Consider the following 24,766-nt stretch of genomic DNA (forward strand, 5'->3'; position numbering starts at 1 on the left):
TAATCTGTAGACATTCTATGTAGGTCTTACATTTTCTTTTTTTTAAAAAAAATATTTATTTATTTATTTTTGAAAGAGTTACACAGAGAGAGGAGAGGCAGAGAGAGAGAGGGCAAGAGAGAGAGAGAGGTCTTCCATCTGCTGGTTCACTCCCCAGTTGGCCGCAATGGCTGGTGCTGCACCGATCTGAAGCCAGGAGCCAGGAGCTTCTTCCAGGTCTCCCACGCGGGTGCAGGGGCCCAAAGACTTGGGCCATCCTCTACTGCTTTCCCAGGCCATAGTAGAGAGCTGGATCGGAATTGAAGCAGCCGGGTCTCAAACCGGCGCCCATATGGGACGCTGGTACTTCGGGCCAGGGCGTTAACCCACTGCACCACAGCACTGGCCCCAGGTCTTATATTTTCCTTCCTCTTCTCATCATGTTCACTACTTTCTCTACCTTCTTCAACATATGGAAGGCATTTATAATAGCTATTTAATATTTTTGTCTGCTGATTCTAACATACATGTGGTTGATTTTCTTGTAGTTAAGGGTCAGATTGTCTTGCTCATCATGTGCCTGGTAATTTCATTGGCTGACAGACATTTTGAATTTCGTGTTGTTGGGGGCTGCATTTTGTTTTTCACTAACTCTTGCTGACCTTGTCTGGGGACACAGGTGAGTCTCTTGGAATGGGCTTCAATCATTTTGTCTGCTTGTTAAGATTTGTCTGATTTAGGGGCTGGTGCAGTGGCTCATTTGGTTAATCCTTCCACCTGCAGCACCAGCATCCCATATGGGCGCCGGGTTCTAGTCCTGGTTGCTCCTCTTCCAGTCCAGCTCTCTGCTATGGCCTGGGAAGGCAGTGGAGGATGGCCCAAGTGCTTGGGCCCCTGCACCCGCATGGAAGACCAGGAGGAAGCACCTGGCTCCTGGCTTCAGATCGGCATAGCTCCAGCCATGGCGGCCATTTGGGGGGTGAACCACCGGAAGGAAGACCTTTCTCTCTTTCTCACTGTCTAACCTGTCTAATAATAATAATAATAATAAAAAGATTTGTCTGATTTGGACCAGAATAGCCTTCACTCTAGAGCTAACATGGCCCTGCCACTAAAGTGACAGTCCTGGCAAGAGTCTCCTCATGGGCCCCTGTGTGCAGCGGTCTTTCATTTGGGCTGGTGTGAACGTGACTCACTCCTAAGCACGCATGCGTCCGGCAACGGCCACGCAGATTCCTTGCCTCACGTAGTTCCCTTCCACACACGCTTGCTCAGGTTGCTGCTCAGTTGAGGACAGCCCTTTGAAGGTCTCTGCAGCTCTTTTTCCTCCTACCCAAGACTGTGATTCCATACATTCTAGCCACATTGTCCCCCTTGCACCTTCGACTCGGACTGCTGGGCTCTATTTGGGTTGCGCCACCTGTGCTACATCCTCTCCAGGCAGTCAGCTGGGGTAATCATAGGATTCTTCTCTGATGGATTAGTCTGCACCGCCTGTTTGCAAAGCATTGTTTTCACATGTTTTGTCTGCTTTGTGAACTATTTAAGCTGGGAGCGTAAATCCTGTCCCTGTTACTTCACTGTGGCCAAAAGCTCTCAACATTTTTAAAGTTAAAAACAAATACATATTAAAACATGCTTGGGACTGGTGCTGCAGCATAGTAGGTTAAGCCTTTGCCTGCAGGTCCAACATCCCATATGGGCACTGGTTCATATCCTGGTTGCATCACTTCTTTTTTTTTTTAATTTATTTTATTTTTTTATTCAAAAGACAGAGTTACAGAGAGAGGTAGAGACAGAGAGAGAGGTCTTCCATTCGCTGGCTCACTCCCCAGATGGCCACAATGGTCAGAGGTGCGCTGATCTGAAGCCAGGAGCCAGGAGCCAGGACTTTCCTCCAGGTCTCCCACGTGGGTGCAGGGGCCCAAGGACTTGGGCCATCTTCTACTGCCATCCCAGGCCACAGCAGACAGCTGGATCAGAAGAGTAGCAGCTGGGACTAGAACAGGTGCCAACATGGGATGCCGGCGCTGCAGGCTAGGGTGTTAACTGGCTGTGCCACAGTGCTGGCCCTGGTTGCTCCACTTCTGATCTAGCTCTCTGCTATGGCCTGAGAAAGCAGCAGAAGATGGCCCAAGTGTTTGGGCCCCTGCATCCACGTGGGAGATCCAGAAGAAGCTCCTGGCTCCTGGCTTCGGATCGGCACAGCTCCAGTCGTTGCAGCCATTTGGGGAGTGAACCAGCAGATGGAAGACCTCTCTCTCTGTCTCTCCCTCTCTCTGTCTTCAGCTCTCTCTAGAAGAAATATCTTAAAAAACAAACAAACAAACAAACAAAACCCAAAAACTATGTGTTTAATAGAACTATTTATCAGCACTTTTACAACCACTTCCACAGACGTCTGAGGCAGACCTCCAAGGGGGCCTTCTTTTTTCTTTCTTTTTTTTTTTTTTTAAGATTTATTTGAAAGATCTGAAAGGCAGTTAGAGAGGCAGACGCAGAGACAGAAGTCTTCCATCCACTGGTTCACTCCCCAAATGGCCGTAATGGCTGGAGCTGAGCTGATCCAAAGCCAGGAGCAAGGAGCTTCTTTCAGGTCTCCCATGTGGATGCAGGGGCCCAAGGACTTGGGCCATCTTCTGCTGCTTTCCCAGACCATCACAGAGAGCTGAATCAGAAGTGGAGCAGCTGGGACTCAAACTGGCACCCATATGGGATACCGGCTCTGCAGGTGGAGGCTTAGCCCACCCACTACGCCACAGCGCCGGCCCTGAGGGCCTTCTTTTTACTTAAGAAAACTACATCATCAGCATTGACTTTGCCTATCCTTCATTCCATAGTAGCCGGGTCTACAGATCAAAGATTAGTCTCAATACAGAGCAGGCAATATGTTGATCACCCCCCTTTCCCTCTGCAATCCAGATGGCCCACAGGAATGCTTCAACTGCTCACTGCTTACATCATTCTAATTCCCAAATACAAGGTGTAATTTTATGTATTGTCTGGACTGGGCTACGGGATGCCCAGGTATCTGGTTAGGCATTACTTCTGAGTATGACTATGAGGGTACTTCCAGAGATTAGCATGTGGCTTGATTTCCTGAGTGCAGCAAATGGCCCTCCCTGCAGTGCATGAGCATCATCCAAGCTGCTGAGGGCCGAATGAAGAGAAAAGGGCAGAAAGCAGCTGAAAGCGTCCTCAGCTTGCCTGACGTCAATCGTCCCTGCCTCAGGCCTCCTGGCTCTCGGACCTTCAGACTCGAGCTGGGATCCTTGTCATTGCTCCTCTAGCTCACAGGCCTTTGAACATCGCCACCAGCTTTCCTGGGTCTCTAGCTTTCAGAGGGCAAATTGTGGGTCTTCTCAGCCCCCATAATTGTTTCTTATAATAAATCTCATTCTAAATAAATGAGATTTAGAATTGGTTTGAGTAGAGGCTCACAATAACCCATTAAGTACCTGTCCTGCTTGTCCCCTACGTCATTCTAATCCACAGATATAATGCTGAATTTTAGTTGCAACTTGACTGGGCTATGGGATGCCCAGGCAGTTTGTTAAACATTATTTCTATCTATATCTTCTATTGATTCTGTTTCTCTAGAGAACTCTAATTAACATATCAGAGGTGAGTTTCCATGGTCCTTAACCGTTTACTGTGACCCTATGTGTCATGAACACATCAAATTATACTAGAACTGGGTCAATCCTTAAGTAAAAATTGGCACTAAATAGATAGATAGATAGGTAGGTAGATAGACAAAAAGATACATAGATACATGTTGCCAGAAACTGAGGGTGCTAAAGAAAGGTTCAGAGTCTGTTTGGTTGGACTGTAACATACAAACTCGGAGCGGAAGCTGCCATATTCCACACGGACTGAGGTGAGCGATCCGGCAGATGCGATGGGAGAGGAAGGCAGCATACGTACAATACGAAGCAGAGAAGGCAGAGCACGGCCCAGGGTCCTGGTGGTCTTCCTGTTCCTAATTCCAACCCCTTGCTGACGTCATGACCTTGGGTCCCATGATCTCCATTTCTACTTTTCTCCCTTGCTAAAACTAACTTGCCGAGCTTTGCTACCCTTCAGCCAGCCTGGATTTGGTGCTGCCCAGGGCAAGCTGCTGGGTTTCCGTATTGCTGGCCAAATCTCTTTTGCTGCCAGTCAAGGCTTTGGAGGCATCTATGTTCTCCGACTTGAAGCTCTTTGCCCTGCTGTGTGTTCCAGTTTCCAGCATTTGCTGTACTCTCTGGGCCTGACACTTCATCTCCACTTTGCCACCTCCTCCCAGTCCACTCAAATCCTGCCCTGAACCTCCGTGATTGCAACATTTCTGTCTTGTCTGTGGACTGACCTTCACGATGAGCCTGTCTGACCCCAGACCACCCACCAGGGCTTCCTGGCTCCTGCGCGCTTCCTTCTGAGTGGGATCTGCTGGTCGGACTGAAGAGGTTGCCTCTCCTCCTACACACAAGGTGATGGAGTTTTCCTCTGCCATGACAGTCTTAGGGATGAAGCTGGGTGTGGCATTTTTGGACAACGTTCTTGCCAATTCCGGCCAAGTCACGGAGCACTTGGGCAGTGAGGGAGAGAGCACCACTCATCACGTGTCCCCCTTTCTCTCCAGGAGGGTCTCGCTAACGCCAACTTGTATAACAGCTATCATCAAGCGCAGCAATAATGAAGACTGAATTCTACTATTTTCCGGGACTGCAGACTGAAAACTGGCACTTTCAGAATAAAGATGGACAAGTATTGCTCCCGGGTCTCAAGTGTGTATTATTAGTAAGGTTCATTTTTTAATTTTATACATCCACATTTCTTTCCGGCTGATCATAAATTTGTTATCCCTGACCTGAAACAATTTTCAGCGAGAGGGTGCATGAGGGAAGTCATTGTGGGTTATTAAGGCAGCAGAGAGAAGCCTAAATATTGCTGAACAGGTCGTAAAGGAAGCTTGAAAAGGAGTTGTTGGATGGCCTCTGAGTAATGATTATCAAAATCAAAAAGTTATAAGATTCCATGTGAATTTAGATTGCATCTATTAAACTCTTCTATGAATTTATACAAACTCCATTGGCATGAATATCTTTTAAAGAGAAGCTTTGCATATCTCCATTGAGTTTGACCTAAAAAGTCAACATCAATTTCTGTCCTCTAATAATATGTCTTTCCATTTCAACCAGAAAGATATAAGAATGAAGGTATGAAAGCAGGCATTTCACCCAGCAGATCAGATGCTGACTAAGAGCCCTGTGTGCCATGGTGGAGTGCCTGGCTTTGATACCAGCTTTTGCTCTTAACTCCAGCTTCCTGTTAATGTGAGCCCTGGGAGGCAGTGGCCATGGTGATGGTTCATGGAAGTAGGCTCTTATGAGCCATGTGGGATGCCTGGCTTGAATGCTTAACTCCTGGCTTTGACTTGGCTCAGCCTTAGATGTTGTGGGCATTTTGGGCAGGAACCAGTGGATGGGATCTCTCTGTCTGCCTCTTCCTAGGTCTCTCTGCCTCTCAAAGAAGTTAAAAAGCAACAAAAGGTGAGCCAACTCTTAAAAATGACTACTTAGCCTGAAATTCCACCTCAAAGAACAGTAAGAAAAACAGCCAGGGTGAGTGTTGTGATACAAACAGTTCACTGGTTGCTTGGGCCGAGTGCATCCCACATCTGCGTGCAGATTTGAATTTCAGTGATTCTGTGCTTCTAATCTAGCTTTCTGTTAACGTGCTTGGAAGGGACTTGGGTCCCTACCACCCATGTGGGTGATCCAGATAGAATTACTGGCTTCTGACTTTGGCCTGGTCCAGTCGTGGCTGTTGTGGGCATTTGGGGAGTAAACCAGTAGTTGGATGATCTCTGTTTCTCCCTCTCTATGTCATTCAACCTTTCAATAAATATAAATAAAGAAGAAGAAAAGGGGGGGGGGAGAAAAGGAGAAGAAGAAGAAAAGAAGAAAAAGCAAATAAATGATGTATAGATGACTAAATATAAATGGGTAATGAATACTTTGTAAAAATATGTCCAACCCCTTTAACAAAGATGCTAACTGGTATCACAACAGGGTTCCACTTTTTATCCATCACCTCAATAAAAAATTGAAAAGATAATACTCACTGCAGGTAAAGGCACACGGAAATAGTCACACCTAGACTGCCAGTGGGAATGTAGCTGGACACAGCTTTTGTCAGAACAAATTTAGCAAGAGATATGAAAAATATTAAAGCTGTTATTACCCTTTGGCTCAGGGCTTTCCCTTCAGAAACCGAGGAAATAAACATAGATATAGACAAAGATTTATGCACAAAGATTGTCCTAAGAACAAAACTTAGAAAATGTTTCATGTCAGAATGATTTTATTTGCAACTTCAGAAATAAAGAGCACATGTACCTCGCACATCAGGAGGTGCAGAGGAGGTGGGCTGTAGGGCTGCAATCCAGTGAGTCGTCAGTGTCATCAAAGAACTGCTTCATTCATCTGTGCTGCGATGTTCAGAGCTGGCAAGGAGTGCAGTGGCAACACAGAGTTCACAACGCCGAGAGCACGAAGAGAGGCTGTCTCTTCTTAGAGTTCTGTTGTGGAGGGGAGAAAGCACCCCAAAACCTCTCCATCAGAACGTCCCTTCACACCTTAGTGCTGGAAGCAGGCCCTGGAGAAGGGGATTGTATTATTCCTACACCAGCTGGCCCACGCCTACAGCTCGGAGGGGCATCATTTATCTTTGAGACACCTGGCTACTTGGAGGAAGAGTATATCACTGAACAAAATTTATTTATTTTTTAATAGAAAGGACAACCAAAATGTGCATTACACATTGAAATGAATTAAAATAATGATTTGGTAAAATGAATAATGGTTCAGTCATGTTGTGTTTTGGATGTTTTATCTGATCTTTACAAATGTTGCATTTGAAAAACAGTTTACATGGAAACATTTTCTTGTTATAATAAATGCTGTCTTGGTCTGTGCTGGTTGCCACAACCAAATACCAGAGACTGGGTACCTTAAACAATGTTTGTTTCTCTCAGTTTGGGCGGCTGGGAAATGTAAGATCAAAACACTGGCTGATCTAGTTCCTGGTGTACATTCTTCTGCTGGCTTGAAATGGCTGCCTCCTCACCGCGTCTTCAATGGCGTGCAGAGAGACAGAGAGTGCAGTGCAGGCTCTCTCTGGTTTTTCTTCTTATGAGGGCACTAATACCTTCAAGAGGGTCCCACCCTCTTGACCTCATCTAACCCTAATTGCCTCCCAAAGACCCTGTCTCCAAAACCCACCTCACGGAGGATTAGCACTTCCACAGAGGAATTTGGAGGCGCGCGGAGGGGGGGGGGCACTCGCAGTTGGTAGCAAGTGTTACCTCGAAAACAAAAACAGGGAGAAGTGAGAACAACATGTTCCTGAAAGTCTATGACAGGTGTGTGTATTTGTGCGAGCCCTGACAGAGGTCAGGAAGAGAAGATCAAGTGTTAGCTGTGTATATTTCTGTATAATGATGGTATTGTTGATTTTTATTGTCTTCTCTATTCTGTAGTTTTCATTATTTGTTTTTATGTGGCTAGATTAGTCCATTTTCTTTTACTAAGAATACTGTAGGGGGCCGGCGCTGTGGTGTAGCGAGTTAAAGCCCTGGCTTGCAGTGCCGGCATCCCATCTGGGCACTGGTTCTAGTCCCGGCTGCTCCACTTCTGATCCAGCTCTCTGCTATGGCCTGGGAAAGCAGTAAAAGATGGCCCAAGTGCTTGGGCCCCTGTGCCCACGTGGGAGACCAGGAAGAGGCTCCTGGCTCCTGGCTTCAGATCAGCTTGGCTCTGGCCATTGTGGTCATTTGGGGAGTGAACCAGTGGATGGAAGATCTCTCTCTCTGGCTCTATCTCCTCTGTAACTCTGTATTTCAAATAAATAAAATAAATCTTAAAAAACAATACTGCAGATGAGTTGAGCTTTACAGAAAAGAGGGTTTTTTTGGGGCGGGGGGTCACAGTTCTGGTCCAGGGTCAGGGGGTTGCATCTGGGGAGAGGTTTCTTGTTGGCAGAGTCACAAGACAACAAAGGGCATCACATAACAAAGGACAGGGACATGTGTGCACCGTCTGCTCTCTCCCACTCCTTGAAAGGCCACTGGGCTCCACCTTGAAGACACTATCCAATACTCCTCATCTTTCAGGGCCCTACCTCTGAGCGGCAGAGTCAGACTGAATCTCCACCTTGGAACACCTCACAGCAGGGATTAAACTCCAATATGAGTTTCAGAGACGAACTACTTTCAAATCATAGCAGTGGGTATGCATTAGAAAAGAATCAAAGTGATTTATAAAAATCCCACCCATCTCTGAGGTGAGTGGCAGCTCTAATTTTAGCAAAGTCTGTCCTCCACCTGTCCTTGCCCTCATCATGGCTCATACTTGTGGGTTGTGCAAGGTGTCCGGTGCATAACACATCTTCTCTGGCAGATGAATCAATTAATTCACAAGCTTTTATTGGGATTCCACTCCCGGGCGAGGTTCCCTGGTCCCAACGGAGCGGGGGCCAGGGAAGTCGCGTGTCAGAGGTTGGGAGGGCTCCTTTTATAGATACAGGGCATGGGAGTTAAAGGTTGAGGCAGGTCTGATTCTCACTTGACCCTTAGGCACCCGCAGGGACCTTGACAAGGACTTTTCTTCCCTGGAAGTGCGGGTAGGGACTCTCCATTCCCGGAAGTGTAGGCCTTCTCTCCTTGCGGATCCAAAGCTACCAGGTTAGAGGCAGGCAGGCAGGTAATGAGGAACTGAGCCACAGACCTGCGCTGCCCATGCCCCACCCCCTTCTGTGCAAAGTGCAGCACCACTTAAGACCCCAAAATCCAACAAGGCTGCATGCAGACTTGCACACCTGTGCCCCTTCATACACCTGAGCCTCCCTCCCCCCGGGCACCAGATACTTCCCTATATTTCAGTACACACTGCAGCTCCATTATGCACCAGATACCATGACACTTGCAAGATGCCAAACAAAGGGGCATGAGAATGGGCACTGCAAACTCTGCCTTCTTTGAATATTCAATTAAACGCTGCCCCAGGCACCACCCAATCTTATAAAAGGACAACCCCAAACTTTGTTCATTGCAGCTCTCCTTCATGAGGTTATGCCTTCCTTTTGCCTTTAAATAAATCTTACTTTCCTGTTTGCCTCCTTCTACATCTCCTTCTTGCATTCTGTCTTATATGCAGAGAAAAACTTGGGTCAGGTCTAGCCTGGGGGGTCTCCCCTACAACAAGGTGAAACACAAAAGACCAAGTCTATTGGGTTATTTGGCAAACACCTTTTGAATGTCTTTCCTTTGACTGTTGACACAATACTCAATTGAATTGTTATTGTTTTACTACACAAAGATCTAATTTACTTTTGATATTGCACCTGAAATTTTTTTTTTTTTTTGACAGGCAGAGTGGACAGTGAGAGAGACAGAGAGAAAGGTCTTCCTTTGCCGTTGGTTCACCCTCCAATGGCCGCTGCGGCCGGCGCACCGTGCTGATCCGAAGCCAGGAGCCAGGTGCTTCTCCTGGTCTCCCATGGGGTGCAGGGCCCAAGCACTTGGGCCATCCTCCACTGCCTTCCCAGGCCACAGCAGAGAGCTGGACTGGAAAAGGGGCAACCGGGACAGAATCCGGCGCCCCGGCATGGACTAGAACCCAGTGTGCCGGCGCTGCAGGCGGAGGATTAGCCTAGTAAGCCGCGGCGCCGGCCCTGAAATTCTTTTTTTTTTTTTTTAAATGATTTATTCATTTATTTGAGAGTTACAGAGAGAAAGGGCATTTGTGAGAGAGAATCTTCCATCTGCTGCTTCGCTCCCCAAATGGCTGCAATGGCCAGGGCTGGGCCAGGCTGAAGACAGGAGCTTGTTGCTTCTTCTGGGTCTCTCATGTGTGTGGAGGGGTCCAAGCATTTGGGTCATCTTCCACTGCTTCCCCTGGAGCATTAGTAGGACGCTAGATTGAAGTGGAGAAGCTGGGTCTAGAAACAGTGTCCATATAGGATGCTGGTGTCGCAGGCAGCAGCTTTACCTGCTATGCCACAACACCAGCCCCAAGCTGCAATTCTTAGGATAAACATTTTCTTTTAAAGTTGAGGAGCAGAGAGAAAGAGAGAGGGAATCAGAGCTCTCACTCACTGGTTCATTCCCCAAACGTCACTAAAGCTAGAGCTGCGCCAGGCTGAAGTAGGGAACTGGGAACTCAATCCAGGTCTCCCACGTGGATGGCAAGCATATGGTGATATCGTATGGCACCCCAAATTCTGGCATCCCAGATGGCACTTCTGGGGAACTCTAAGGAGCCACATTTTGATATAGATTTTAGGGGGTCATTCCCGATATCACCGACCATTTGAGCCATCACCTGCTGCCTCCCAGGGTGCCCTTTATCAGGAAGCTGGAAATGGGCTCAGAGCCAGAACTCGAACCCAGGTGCACTCCCACATGAGATGCAGGCCACCCAACTGACAGCTTAACCAGCTGGGCCAAATGCCCACCCCACAGCTGATAAACTTTTTGAGGGGTCCTTGGAAGTGGTGGTGACTAATTTCTGAAGGTACCAGTTGAAGACCATGGTGAGACCACACTACCATACTTGAGCAAGTGGGACCCTTCATTCTTGGGCCGAGACTGGCCCCTTCAACCTTCTCGACACCTGTAGTCTACAGGGACTGGAGGCGTTGGCTGGGAACAAGTTGAAGGGCTGGAATAGAGGACATTGAGGGTATCCCGACCCCTCACCAGGCAGGCCAGATGCTCACGTCTCAGCTTGCTTTCCCAGGAGTGGGGTTTCCAGTGCTAAAAGCAGGGAAGGCCTGGGAAAACAGGGCTGGGTGGGCCTCCCTCGCCACTGTTCCAGAAAGTGCCCTAGCCCAGAGAGCCGTACCTGCATGTCGCTCTGAAAAATGATGCAGGGAGCTGAAAGATATTCACATTTCTTGTTTTGTTTTGCTCTGCTTTCCTATTCAATGCTCTCTTGGAGCATTCCAAGCTGCTTCTGTTGCACTACTAAGGAATGGAATTTGGAAGGCTCCGGAGGCTGGGTGGGCAGGCTGCGTTGGGAAAGCCTTAGAAGGCAAAGAGAGGAGACCCGCGGGGAGGGGCCCTGCTTGCCAGAGGGATCTCCTACAGAATCTCTGTCCATTGAGAGGTTTCATTAAAAAAAAAAAAAATTAAGGATTCGATCCTTGTACAAGACCTACAACCTAAATTCTTGTTCATTTTTATCCACGCTTTCAGTTTTCAAGATCTGTTGTCATGACAACATCATGAACTGAGGAGTTCAACCTTAATGTTTGTCGGTGTCTGCTGTGTTATTTGAAACTGCAAGGGTTTCTAAAACAGACTCGATGTTTTATCTCCCAGTCTGCTCTGAAGTCACCTATGAACTTCTGATGCTTGCTCCCAACATGAACACCGGAGCCATATTCCACACATAAATAATCTCTAAGAATTTAATCACCAGCCTCATTCTCTTTATAGAGATTATGTACACACTATGCTGTTTGTGCAGGATTATATAACCAGATGCATCCTGTGTGGTATTTTATATGCTACCCTATCCTTTTCCACTAAATATGAATAGCAGAAAGGCTAGGAAAAATCTTAAAATGTGAAAATCCTTATATAGTTACTAATAGCATACAATCAGAAACTTTTAAGAATACAAGAGTTAAAAGCATATTTAAGAAAGGAATAATTAATGTAATGTCTAATATTGAGAGTGCTACTGTAAAAAATATATTTGATACTTGAATTTACAGCTCCAATTCAGACAAGTTTATTGACAAAAATATAAACCACACTGAATGAATAGTAAACCCATATGCCAGTGCTTGTGGGATAATGAGATGTATTTTCTGTCTCCTGAATTAGCATGTGAATACACAGACTTTAGCATCTTAATGCTTTTGTGTTTGTTGAATGGATCAGTTTATTCTTTAGGGTGTGTGGCAGGAAAACAAGTTTGAGAAATTAGCTGCTATTGTTTTTTCCTTTTATTTCTCCTACTCCTTTTCCACCTTTCAGGCTGTGTTGGTTTGATCAGGTGAAGAATGTGGCAGGGAGAGAGAGCACTGTCTCAGATATCTGGGCAGCCTGGCTCCTAGGCCAACCGGAAAGATTCTTGGCTCCAAACCCAGCACAGACATAGCACAATGGGTCATTCTGATATAAAGTGAGTGGGTGGCAATTGACATTCAGAGGGGGCCATCTTGGCCCTGAAGGCCTGGAACCATAGTGGTTCCATGGTTCCGTGGTGGGCAGCGGGTAGAAATTGGATCAGCTACTAGTGTTAAGAAGCAACACTCTTCAAGAGACTACATTTAAATGTTTTGAAATGGGAACTGATCAAGATGACCTTGACATTCTCCCCAACTTGAGTCTTCCTGACTATAGTTTCTTGACCTCTTTTTCTAGAGTGTTTCCTTGAGAAAGCTTGCAGTTATAAAGCTTTCTCAGCCTCTTTGAAATATAAATCTTCCATAACCTGGGAAGATCTTTCTCAAGGACCTGCCAGGCAACCCTAGGTCTCCTAGTCTTGGTGGGTGGATAGGAACCTAACAGGGTAAATGACAGCAAGCACAGGGACCTAATCACGTTGATCAGCTCACCTCTCGCCCCTCTCTTCATCCAGTACTTTTCCATTAGCTTACACTGGTCCACCTGCTTACTGTCTTACAAGAAGTGGATTCAGTGTTTCTCCCCGACTGCTTTCTCACCCCTATTGTGATAGTCTCGAATGAAGTTTTGCTTAACTGTTAAAGTAGTCCACTACAATTTTTTCTTTTATAGGACTCAAAATTAAGCAATTAAGTTGCCAAATACAATTTTTACAAAAGACATATTTATTTATTTGAAAGGCAGAGATACAGGAAAGGAGAGAAACAGAAAGGAGAGAGAGAGAGAGAGAGAGAGAGAGAGAGATCTTCCATCAGCTGGCTTACTTCCCAAATGGCTGCAATGACCAGGGGCTAGGCAGATGCAAAGCCAGGAGACAGGAGCTTCATCCGGGTCTCCCATGTGGGTGCAGGGGCCTGAGCACTTGGGCCATCTCCCACTGCTTTCCCAGGAGCATTAACAGGGAGCTGGATGGGAAGTGGAACAGATGGGACTCAAACTGGCACCCATATGGGATGCTGGCACTGCAGGCAGAGGCTTAATGTACTATGCCATAGTGCTGGTCACGTCCAAATACAATTTTTAAAATCTCATTTATTGCACAGGTCAGTTTGTGATCTGAAATTCTTAAAGGGAAAGATTTCTGGTGTATAGCTGACTCTTGCAATCCTGGACAATTTGCATACTGCTTCCTTTTTGAAGTAATATTTCTTCTTATCACCAGAGATAGCTGCTGTTTCTCCTCCAAGTTTGATCAGTTGTTTTCTTTCTGGGACATGAAAGTTGCTACAAGGATTAAAAGTGTGATTTGTAAACTGGCTAGCACAGAGCCTAGCCCTGACAGCCACTCATTGAACACAAAGAGTCTCACAAAAGACTTATCCTTTCAATAGGTCATAAGCAAAGAAGGGGACTTCTAATTTTTAGGCCATATTTCTCACAGATTGGGAAAGGGATACAACATTTCTCTTTTAACTATGAATAACAGAAGAACCAAATGAACACAGGTTAAATATTATAAGACTTTAAATCCCATATACAGGGGTCAGCACTGTGGCATAGTGGGTAAAGTCGCCACCTGCAATGCTGGCATCTCATGTGGGCCTGGTTCAAGTCCTGGCTGCTCCACTTCCGATCCAGCTCTCTGCCATGGCCTGGGAAAGCAGTGGAAGATGACCCAAGTCCTTGGGCTCCTGTACCCATGTGGGAGACCAGGAGGAAGCTTCTGGCTCCTGGCTTCAAATCAGCACAGCTCCAGCTGTTGCAGCCAATGAGGAATGAACCAGAAGATGGAAGACCTCTCTCTCTCTCTCTCTCTCTCTCTGCCTCTCCTTCTCTCTCTGTGTAAATCTGACTTTCAAATAAATAAATACATCTTTTTTTTAAAAAAAAAATCCTATACAACAAGAATGGGTGTTGTAACAGTTTTCCACAGCTTCTGTAAATAACAAACACCTTGCACGGGTCAGAGGTCCGGGTACAGCACTGCACCATTGGATACTCTGTTCAGGGTCTCACAAGGCAAAAATCCAGGTATGGGCTGGATGGGGCTCTACCTGGGAGACTGTTGGTTTAAAGCTCATCCAGGTTGTTGACAGCATTTCAGTTCCTTGAGACTTCAGGACTTTGGTTCCCTCTCCTTGACATGGGCCTTCACCTCTTGCCTGCACATCTCATCTCATCCTCGCTGAAGCCTCACCTAGACCAGTAAGCCCGGGAGCTAACTCAGCTCTTACGAACGCGTGGGATCACCTTGGGCCCACCTGGATAAGCCAGGGTGATCTTCCTCTGGGCCACGAAGCAACCTTAATGACATCTGCAGAGTTCATCCTGCCGTGAAAAGCGACATTCCCAGGAGATGTGTACATTTTAAAAATAAACTATTTTCATAAAAGACATAATTTCATGACCTAAAATCAACCCTGTAATTTCCTAATGATATTCAGAGTCTTATCCAGACCCATGTCAAGTACATTACATACATGTATACATACATGTAGGAAGCTGTTAAACCTAAGATAAGAAAAGGTGTTTTGGAGCATGTTTTATTTTTTTCTTACAAGCCCTGAAAAATCTACAAAATAAAGCAAAAACAAACAACAAACCACCTACAACCACGAGAGAAAAGGCACACTTTATCCTTCTGTTCCTTTCAGTAGATACTGATTTGAGTTTCAGCAAGGAACAAGCTTGTATTCACGATGTAGATTTCAAAACCTCTGGGTCATTACATAAGAAACAGATGAGCGGAGTTTTCGGTCATTCGCCTTCGATCGGCTGAGACAATTGCGCCCTCTAGCCTACGAAAGCTGTACTGCAAAGGCTGCGTTGACAGCTTTATCCTCTTCAACCTTGGCTGCGGAAGCCAAGAGCTGTCCAAAAGGCGGAACCGAGCGGTGAAGACCCCTCCATATTTAAGCACAGCGATTAATCCCATGTGGGGGCATAAAATGTGGCTAGTGGGAAGTTTATTTGCCCTGTAGGTTCTGCCAGGACAAAAATTAATTATGCTACATGTTTTTCCTCCCATTTTAAAACCGTTGTGTATTATGGGGGAAGTATTCCCTAAAATACTGCTAAGTAGGTAGTTATCCATAATTTCCTAATAAAGGCACCTGACTAAAATCACACTGATTTATTAAGGAAGTTGCCTGTGAACCTCATTAACCATCTGGCAGTTAGGATACTGATTTTTAAAGAGCTCTATTTTAGTCGGTGAGAGCCACCTTGGGATCTTTAAAAATGTTTGGGTTTGATCTATTTCTACTTCTTCGTGGAGGAAATCAAGCTGGGAGCTCGGAGAACACATTCTGTTTGTTTGCTCCCCTTGCGCCTTCATGTCCCGGCTGTGTGCCGGAGCACACCTCACCTTGGGCAGAGCTCGTTAGCGGTTCCCAAGAGCAGGAGTTTCAAAGCATCTTGGGCCACTTTTAGCAGGATTTTCAGTTGTCCCCCTTTGATTCCGAAAGAGTGCGGACGTTGGAACACGTTAACAACATTCTGGCTAAGTCTCCTTTATGGAGCTAGAATTTCAATTAGATGTCAGGCTGGGTTGGATCCCTGCTAATTGCTTTGATCAACTTGATACTTGGCTGAGAGAGAAAAAGTCTTGAGACCTCAGTCAATGCAATTTTATGGACAGAGACAAATGACAGAGTTCTTTTGGTTACAGATTCAGGGAAGGAGGAGGAGGCAACGTGAAAGACTGTTTCCAGCAATCCACTCCTGGGTCTCTAATCCCAAACGACAGGTCTCATTTGGTTGTTTGGAAGGCTGGTTGGAAATAAAGTGGCAACAGCTGGGGGTGTCCTCCCTGGTACGGAGAGCAACAGCACTGGGGGCCTAAACCTTGTGTGCCCTGGGAAACTCCTGTGCTTGGCATCTCCCCAGAGGGGGAAGATGCACAGATTCACTTTGAGGGAGAGACAGAGAGAGATCTCTCTGCTGGTTCACTCCACAAATGTCTGCAATGGCCACGTCTGGGCCAGGCCAAAGCCAGAAGCCAGGAGCTTCATCTTAGTTTCCCAGGTGGCTGGCAGGGACCCAAGCACTTGGGCCATCTTCTGCTGCTTTCCCAGGTGCATTAGCTGGGAGCTGGATCGAAATGGAACAGTCAGGACTTGAACCTGTGCCCATATGGGATGCTAGCATCCAAGCAGCAGCCTCACCCACTGTACCCCAAGGCTGGCCCCCAGAATCTTTTTCTGAATTTTAAAGTACCACATTACATGATGAGAAATTCAGTATCAATCATGTTTCAGAGTTCTTCATCTTCTCTAGTCTGATATAAAAATCGCAAGTAGGTTGTGGACAAAACCTTGGAGCAGAGACCTGGTGTTTTAGCTCTTGGCTGCCTGGAGAGCCTCATTACCCAAAATTCTGTGCTGCTCTGCTGATCTGTACCCAGTTTAGCTGCTGGGACCTTGGAGGAGGCGCTGAGGGTCGAAGCACTCTGGGACCAGCAAGCAGGCATCCTCGCCCCATCCCATTGCACTTCCTTCTGAGTGGCTGTGTCCCAGAGGGCACAGTTGTCAACCACCGGAACTCACCATCCCCTCCCCTCCTTCCAGGAAGGCTTCCACACTCACACTGGCTTCTCTCTTCTCTGTCAGCCCCCCAAGTCCCTGCTCTGGGTACTCATATAATCCTGCAATTGAGAGAGAAACTCCTAACCTCAAAAACCTCCTAAACTTCTCCTGGCCAAAGAAAGCTCTTTGGATGCTTAATTTTTTTTAAAGATTTATTTATTTGAAAGCAGAGTTACAGATAGTTTTATATATATATATATATATATATATATATATATATATATAGAGAGAGAGAGAGAGAGAGAGAGAGAGATCTTCCATCAGCTAGTTCACTTCCCAGATGACTGCAGTGGCCAAGGCCAAACCAAGAGCTTCTTCCAGGTCTCCCATGTGGGTGCAGGAGCCCAAGCACTGGGCCATCTTCCGCTGCCTTCCCAGGCACATTAGCAGGGAGCTGGATGGGAAGAGGACCAGCTGGGACTAGAACTGGTGTCCATTTGGGATGCCGGCGCTGCTTTACCTGCTATGCCCCGATGCTTACCCTTTTGAGACAGGAAAGGGAAAACCCTTGTGTGGAGAGCTGCTCCATCCAGATTATCCTCAGCAACGAGCCACGCCACGCTGGCTCACAGCAATAGCGATGATTTATTGCTTCTCGAAATGTGGGGACTAACAATGTTCGAGCAGGCAGCTTCCGCTCAGCATGGGAAGGCGGGTGGGTCTGGAGCCACACTAAGGGATGTCATACTCAGACAGCAGGTGCATGGATGGGGTGGGGGCTACTCCAGCAGCCGAGGCTGGAACAGCCCAAGGTCCTCATGCCCTGTGCTCTCCATGTGCCTCTACACCTGGTCTTTACACCAAGGTAGCCGGATTTCCTGCCAGGTGGCCACCTGCTCTCCCAGTGAGTAGGGTGAGTACACCCAGCGACACCTGCAGAGCTGTGCCACTTCCCCAGTTGATTGAAACAGTCGCACAGATCCACTCAGGTCAGAAGAGGGGGCCGTGGCTGGCACTAAGGCATAGTGGGTAAAGCTGCCACCTGAGGTGCCGGCATCCCATATGGGCGCCAGTTCGAGTCCTGGCTGCTCCACTTCCTAGCCAGCTCTCTGCTATGGCCTGGGAAAGCAGTAGAAGATGGCCCAAGTGTTTGGGCCCCTGCACCCATGTGGGAAACCCAAAGGAAGCTCCTGGCTCCTGGCTTCAGATCAATACAGCTCCAGCCATTATGGCCAATTGGGGATTGAACCAGTGGGTGGAAGACCTCTCTCTCTCTCTCTCTCTCTCTCTCTCTCTCTCTCTGCCTCTCCTCTCTCTGTGTAACTCTGACTTTCAAATAAATAAATAAATAAATATTTCAAAAAAAAAAAAGAAAAAGAAGAAGAGGGGGCCATAGATCTCATGTCTTTTGGGAAGGTGCGCAAAATAATTTTTTGGACATGCTTTAAAGCTGCCTTGAGAGAAAAAGAAGAAATTATTTGTCTCTCAACAATGGTGTCCTTTTTCCAGAGTCTACCCTTTGACACTCTTTGCACACTCCCTCTACCTGGTCTGGGCATTCTCTGTAGAGCTCTCTTGCTCTCAACGTTGTCCCCAATTGATGATGAGAAATTCAGTATCATGTGACTCCCCACCATGACAGGGTTGGGTTCTGTCTCTGGTCCTCCCGGGCAGTTCTGCATACTGCAGCCCACGGGCAAGTGATGTTGTGTCTCCCCTGGCCAGGCCACCCCAGGGAACCAGGTCCCAGCCTGGGCAGGAAAACTTCGGCTTCTGTTTTCTGAGAGGAAGATTGGGAAGTGCTAGAGGCACCGATGTTTGCAAAGAGCTGGGTCAGCGGGACAGCTGTGCATCCTGGAGGTGACTCTTTCTTCCAGCAGTTCGCCGGACTTCTGCTCCATGGAATGTATTTCCCCACGTTTCGTATCTTTGCCTTAGCATCCCTGCTCCCTTCACAGGACACGGAGCACAGACAGACACCATTGGTCCCCATGGGAGCTCCTTCTTGGTTACCCGTGAGCCTTTGTTTTTCTGCATAAATGTGCAGGCTTGCTGGGTTAGGTGTCTGAACCAGTAGGTATCTGAAACTTCGCCGTGGTACGGCGCTGCTCCGTGTTGCTTCCATGGCAGTATGTTTTATCCCACGCTATGTATTCTAACTTCCTATCGACTCAGTTATCCAGAAATTGGAATCAAAAACCCACTGTAAATTGAAAACGACTTCTAAGAGGAGATCATCTCAACACGGGAATGGTGATTCAGAAATAACTTATAGAACAGATTCTTTCCGGCACTTCCATTGAGCTATTTTTTTTTAAAATTCAAAACATTTTTGCAGATTTGATTCATGTTGGATTTTTAAAACATTATTTTAATAAAATTCATTTCAAAGAAGTGCTTACTCATGGGATGTAGCTCAGTGAACTCTTTATTTTTCCTCAATAGAAAAACATCAAGAAAGCAATTCTATTTCTTCCTCCGTCGATGATGAAGCTCTTCGCCTTCCTCCTGGGCAACATCTAAAAAGGTAAAAAGGAACAACAGCCTGAAGCACGGTTCTCATATTTGTGCTGTGGTGGTTAATAGTCCAGTCTCACATTTGCATGGGGCCAGCTGTCATGGATGGCACCACAGGGAATGCAATCAAATTTGAAGACATGTTGCAGAGTCTCCTATGCCTATAAATCTACATTCAGCTGAATGTTTATGGGGACCTATCCTCATCAGATTGGGAAATAAATCCTTGATTGCTTTCATTCTGAACTTCACCCTTTGCTCGACTCAAATTATCTTTACCAGATAATGGATGAGGGGGCCGCATAACGAGTGAATAAGTTCCTAAGAATAATTGCATTTGCAAAACTCCTGACAATTTTTGTCACAGTCCACTTTGGACACAGCCAAGGCAAGAGCTCTGCTCCCTTTAAGAAAAACCTCTGTGACCTAGCTCATAACTATGATATGTTACCATTAATGTGTCAGGAGGACGATAGTCAAAACCGTAAATTCATTTAATAAGCACAGATGAAGAAATCTGAAATCCATGTAGATTGCCAACTGTAAAAAGATATTGGCCTTGGGGCTGGCATTGTGGTACAGTTAGTTAAGCCGCTGCTTCCAATGCTGGTGTCCCATAGGAGTGCCCATTCACGCTCTGGGTGCACCACTTCCTATCCAGCTCCCTGTTAATGCACCTGAGAAAGCAGTAGAGGATGGCCCAAGTACTTGGGCTCCTGCCACTCACACGGAAGACTTAGATGAAGTTATGGCTTCCTGCCATCAGCCTGGACCAGCCCTGGCCATTGTGGCCATTTGGGGTCTGAACCAGCAGGTGGAAGATCTCTCTCTCTCTCTCTCATCTCTCCCTCTCCCTCTCTCTCTCCTGCCATTCTCCCTCCTGTCAAATAAATAAATAAATCTTTAAAAATGTCCTCACCCCCCACACAACAAAATTAGTATTTCCACCTACAAGACTGACTCCATTTGTCTGATGAAAGCCATTTTTGACTTGTGTGTAGCATAGAACTGAAGTTTGTTAAATTGAAGGGAAAGAATGGACTTAGATTAAACAACACTTCTCAGCAGTTCCTACAAGTTCAATGTAGTTACTAAGTTATTTAATGACCTAGGAGAGTGATCATATAAAAAGCCTCTTTTCTTATAAATATGTCTAAGGAAAAGCATAAAATCCTACATTAGTACACATTCTTAAAAGTAATTATGAAATAATAGCTTGGTAGGATTTAATCATCCCCGTGGCCCCCCACCTCTGGGCAAGCCTTCTCAATACACAAAAGCTGAGGGGACTCCGTTTCTCAAAACTCTACAGATAACCCCGCCAAATTCAGCAGGTGCGTGCCCAGGAGATGAGGACGACAAAATATTTCATATTTCCTCACAAGAGCCTGCAATGCTAACATGAAACCCAAGTCCCAGGAAGATTTAGAATTCCCTGTGTCAGATGCAGGGAAGGCTAATTGTTGACTAAAATAAAGAAATCTTTTATTCTGAAGCTCGTTGTGGCTTCTTACTGCTCATTGTGTATCTGTAGAATTAGGTATACAGCTTTATACAATTATAAGTAATCTTTTTGTATGTAAAACCCATTTATCTTTTTTTTTTTTTATTTGACAGGTAGAGTTATAGACAGTGAGAGAGACAGAGAGAAAGGCCTTCCTTCCGGGGGTTTACCCCCCAAATGGCCGCCACGGCTGGTGCTGCGCCAATCCGAAGCCAGGAGCCAGGTGCTTCTTCCTGGTCTCCCATGCAGGTGCAGGGGCCCAAGCACCTGGGCCATCCTCCACTGCCCTCCCGGGCCACAGCAGAGAGCTGGACTGGAAGAGGGGCAACCGGGACTAGAACCTGGCGCCCATATGGGATGCTGGCGCCGCAGGTGGAGGATTAACCAAGTGAGCCACGGCACTGGCCCAAACCCATTTATCTTAAAGGGTGAAAATAGAGCAGGTATTTGGCAGAGTGGTTAAGCTGCTACTGGGGATAACTGCAGCCCGTATTGGAGTGCCTGCGTTTGAGTCCCAACTTCACTCCCAATTCCAGACCCCTGCTAAGGCACACCCTGGGAGGCAGCAGATGATGGCCCAGCCCACATCCTTGGGTCACTGCCACTCCTGGGGGAAATCTGAATTTAATTCCCAGCTTGTGGCTTCAGCCTGGCCCAGCCCTGTTGTGGGTATTAAGGGAGTGGTGAGTCAGCAGATGGAAGATCAGTTTGTCTCTCTGTCTGTCTTTCTTTCTTTCTTTCTTTCTTTTTTAAAGATTTACTTATTTATTTGAAAGTCAGAGTTACACACAGAGAGAAGGAGAGGCAGAGAGAGAGAAAGAGAGAGAGAGAGAGAGAGAGACGAAGGTCTTCCATCTGCTGGTTCATTCCCAATTGGCCACAATGGCCTGAGCTGTGCTGATCCAAAGCCAAGATCCAGGAGCTTCTTCCCAATCTCCCACATGGGTGCAGGGGCCCAAGGACTTGGGCCATCTTCCACTGCTTTCCCAGGCCAGAGCAGAGAGCTGGATGGGAAGTGGAGCAGCCAGGACTGGAACCAATGCCCATATGGGATGCCGGCACTGCAGGTGGTGTCTACCCACTACGCCATAGCGCTGGCCCTCTCACTCTCTCTTGCAGGTGGCTTGGTTCCTGCCACACCAGACAAATGAAGCCCCCCATGGCACATGCTCGCTTCCCATTCCCTCACCAGATGCCGACTTAGCCCTGTTCCTCATTCTGTTGCTCTTGCCCCATCTGAAGGTGTCTTTTATCTGTCCGTCTTCATGGCCATCTCCTCAGCTTGTAAAAGTGATCAAGCCTCTCCAGTCTGGAGAACTCCCATCATTCTGCTCTCTCCTCTGGCCGACTTCAACTCCCTCCCTCCCCCACTCTCTCTCTTTCACTGTAGGATGCCTGGAAGAGTGCCTGGGCTCATCTGCTCCGTCCAAAGTGGGTTCCACTCTCCCCAGGGACTATGTGGACCCGTGGCAGCTCTACACCCAGGCCTGTATCTCCCATCCTATGGCATTTTTTAAAAATATTTTATTTATTTACTTGAGAGGTAGAGTTACAGACAGATGAGAGGGAGAGACAGAGAGAAAGGTCTTCGGTCCGCTGGTTCACTCCCCAAATGACCGCAACAGCCAGAGCTGAGCTGATCTGAAGCCAGGAGCCAGGAGCTTCTTCAGGGTCTTCCATGCGGGTGCAGGGGCCAAGCACTTAGGCCATCTCCTACTGCTTTCCCAGTCCACAGCAGAGAGCTGGATTTGAAGAGGAGCAGCTGGGACTAGAACCGGTGCCCATATGGGATGCTGGTGCCGCAGGCGGAGGATTAAACTACTGCACCATAGTGCCGGCCCGTGTGGCATTTTTATTCCCTCTTAGACCACGTGCAAGCTACCTAGGCAGCTCCACTTCCCCTACAGAGGACTCCCTAACTAAAAATTCATCTGATCCCGTGGGTCCTTGTCAGGGTGGTGAATTCTACGTCCTGAGCAAGTGTCACAAGTCACCGCCTTTTTGCTTACCCAGTTCTATGCTCTGACCATCTTAATGAAGCTCTCTCTCCAAATACTCTCCAGGGCTACTCCCCCAGCTCAGGGTTAATTTTTGCATCTCCTTCAACAGAAATTCCTTTTTTTCTCAGATGCAGCACATCCCCAGCTGGGTTATATGGGGAATTAGGCCAAGTTAGCAGCCCAGCAGCCAGGACCCCAGGGGCACCTGGGTGTCCACCTGTCATTTTTCAGTCTCCCCTGTTTGCCCAGCCTCAGCCCTTACCTTTAGCAAACAGACTTGCTTTGGGCTGAGCAGGAAAGCATCCCTGGAGTTTAGCAGCCTCAGCTGTCAGATCTTGATTTGTTCCTCAGCGGTGACCCACTGCAGCAGATACGGCTCTTTGTGAGCCCCGGCTTTAGCTCGCCTCGCCTTTAATTGCTCGTTAGTGGCTCTCTGTTTCTCATTATCCCTCGGTAGCTTAGTGATAACCAGCCAACTCCACCTTCAGCTTTCTTCCCGTATGTTTCAAATGCCTGAATCATCTCACCCATAAGGGCCTTCCCCTTCATGGGTGTTTGCTATGTCATCATCTTCGCGATGTCTCCCCCCCCAAACTGTTACCGGAGACGGGTGGGGTAGGTTCTTGTCTTTGTGCAAGAAAGAATTCAGATGTGAGACAGAGAGCAGAGGTAAGCAAGGTAGCAGGGCATAATGGGGTAAGACATCCATCAGAACAGACAGGCACCCCCACCAGACAGAATCTGAGAGAGTGCCCGGTCGCTCCGACCGGGAAAAGTAAGGTTACCTGGTTTAGTGGAGGGAATACGCCTGGCAGCCCAGGCGGGCAGCTCAAGCAGGAGCCGAGAGCTGAGTGTGCAGTCTGTGTTCAGATGGGGATCGGGGTCCAGTTCTTCCTGCCTTCTCTTTGCCCTCCCCCGTATTCTCCAGGACAAAGGGTTTGCTGAGTGTGCATTAGGTGGAATTGCTCCCAAGGTTCACTACTCAGTGCTACCAGACTGGGTAGCCTGCCTGAGGGCCTGGCAGAGGAGCTGCCCCAGGGTGCCTTCCTTGGGGGGAGGCTGTGAAGGTTTTACTGACCAGTGTTATCAGACTGGGTGACCCATTTGGTACTGAGCAGAGGGGATTCTCCTGGGGGGAGCTTTCCTGGGTGGGGAAGGCTGTAAAGTTATGGGGTGCTGCCGGTTAGGGGCAGGACTTCGTAGTGTAAAATACTGGGCTGTTTCCAAGGTGTGCTTCTGAACTTCTGCTGATGCTCACACACAGAGGCTCAGTTCTGGCTTCCGACCCAACAAAACCAGCTTCCTGATATCACCTGCCATCTGCCTCTTCCCACAAGCACTTGAGGTTCACCCTTCTCCCAGTGTTCCTTGCCGCAGTCAGCCCTGGGCCTCTGATTGTGGGAGTGCTGCTGCCTACAGTTGTCACTGTTCCTCACCTCCTGCAGCCATCACGGAAGGATCAGCTCAGGTGGCCTCTTGTGAGAAGTCACACACATGCATTTGCTTTAGGGCCGTGCGCAACCCTGGATTACAATCCCGGCTGTACCACTTGCTGCTGCAAGAATCCAACCACTTTCTGTGCACAGAAGCCCTTCCAACCTGCAGGCATAAGGAATCTTCTAGAAAGGCACCAGTGCAGATCTGGACCATGGTAAGGGTGTAGGAAGGGGCTCAGATTGGATGCCCCGGGGAGAGCTGCTGAGAACTGTTCTCCCCAGCAGGCGCTCAGCGCTTTGAATCTCACTTACTCCCTCACTTCATCGGCATTCACCTGTCCTGTCCTGTCTTGCCGAGGCTCCACTTAATTAATCTGGCAAAGCACTCAGGGGCAGGGCATTCGTGGCTGATGGTGCCGCATCCCTCCTAGGAATTTGCTGACTTCAATGAGTCTCCTTAACCGGGTGCAAAGGAGTGCCAACTGCGCTGATTTCGGAACCTTTGCAAGGTCAACATCAGCGGGACAGCTACCTACGCAGGATCCCATGGGAGGATTGGCCAGGACAGTGACACCAGACTGTGGCCCGGAGCAAGGTTCTGCCGCCCCTTAAATCTGGTTCAGGTTGCTGAGGGAACAGAGTGCACCAAGCTGAGCTGTGCCCCGGAGAGGCCCAGTTTC

The sequence above is a fragment of the Lepus europaeus genome, chromosome 15 (genome assembly GCF_033115175.1).
Source record: "Lepus europaeus isolate LE1 chromosome 15, mLepTim1.pri, whole genome shotgun sequence".
NCBI lineage: Eukaryota > Metazoa > Chordata > Mammalia > Lagomorpha > Leporidae > Lepus > Lepus europaeus.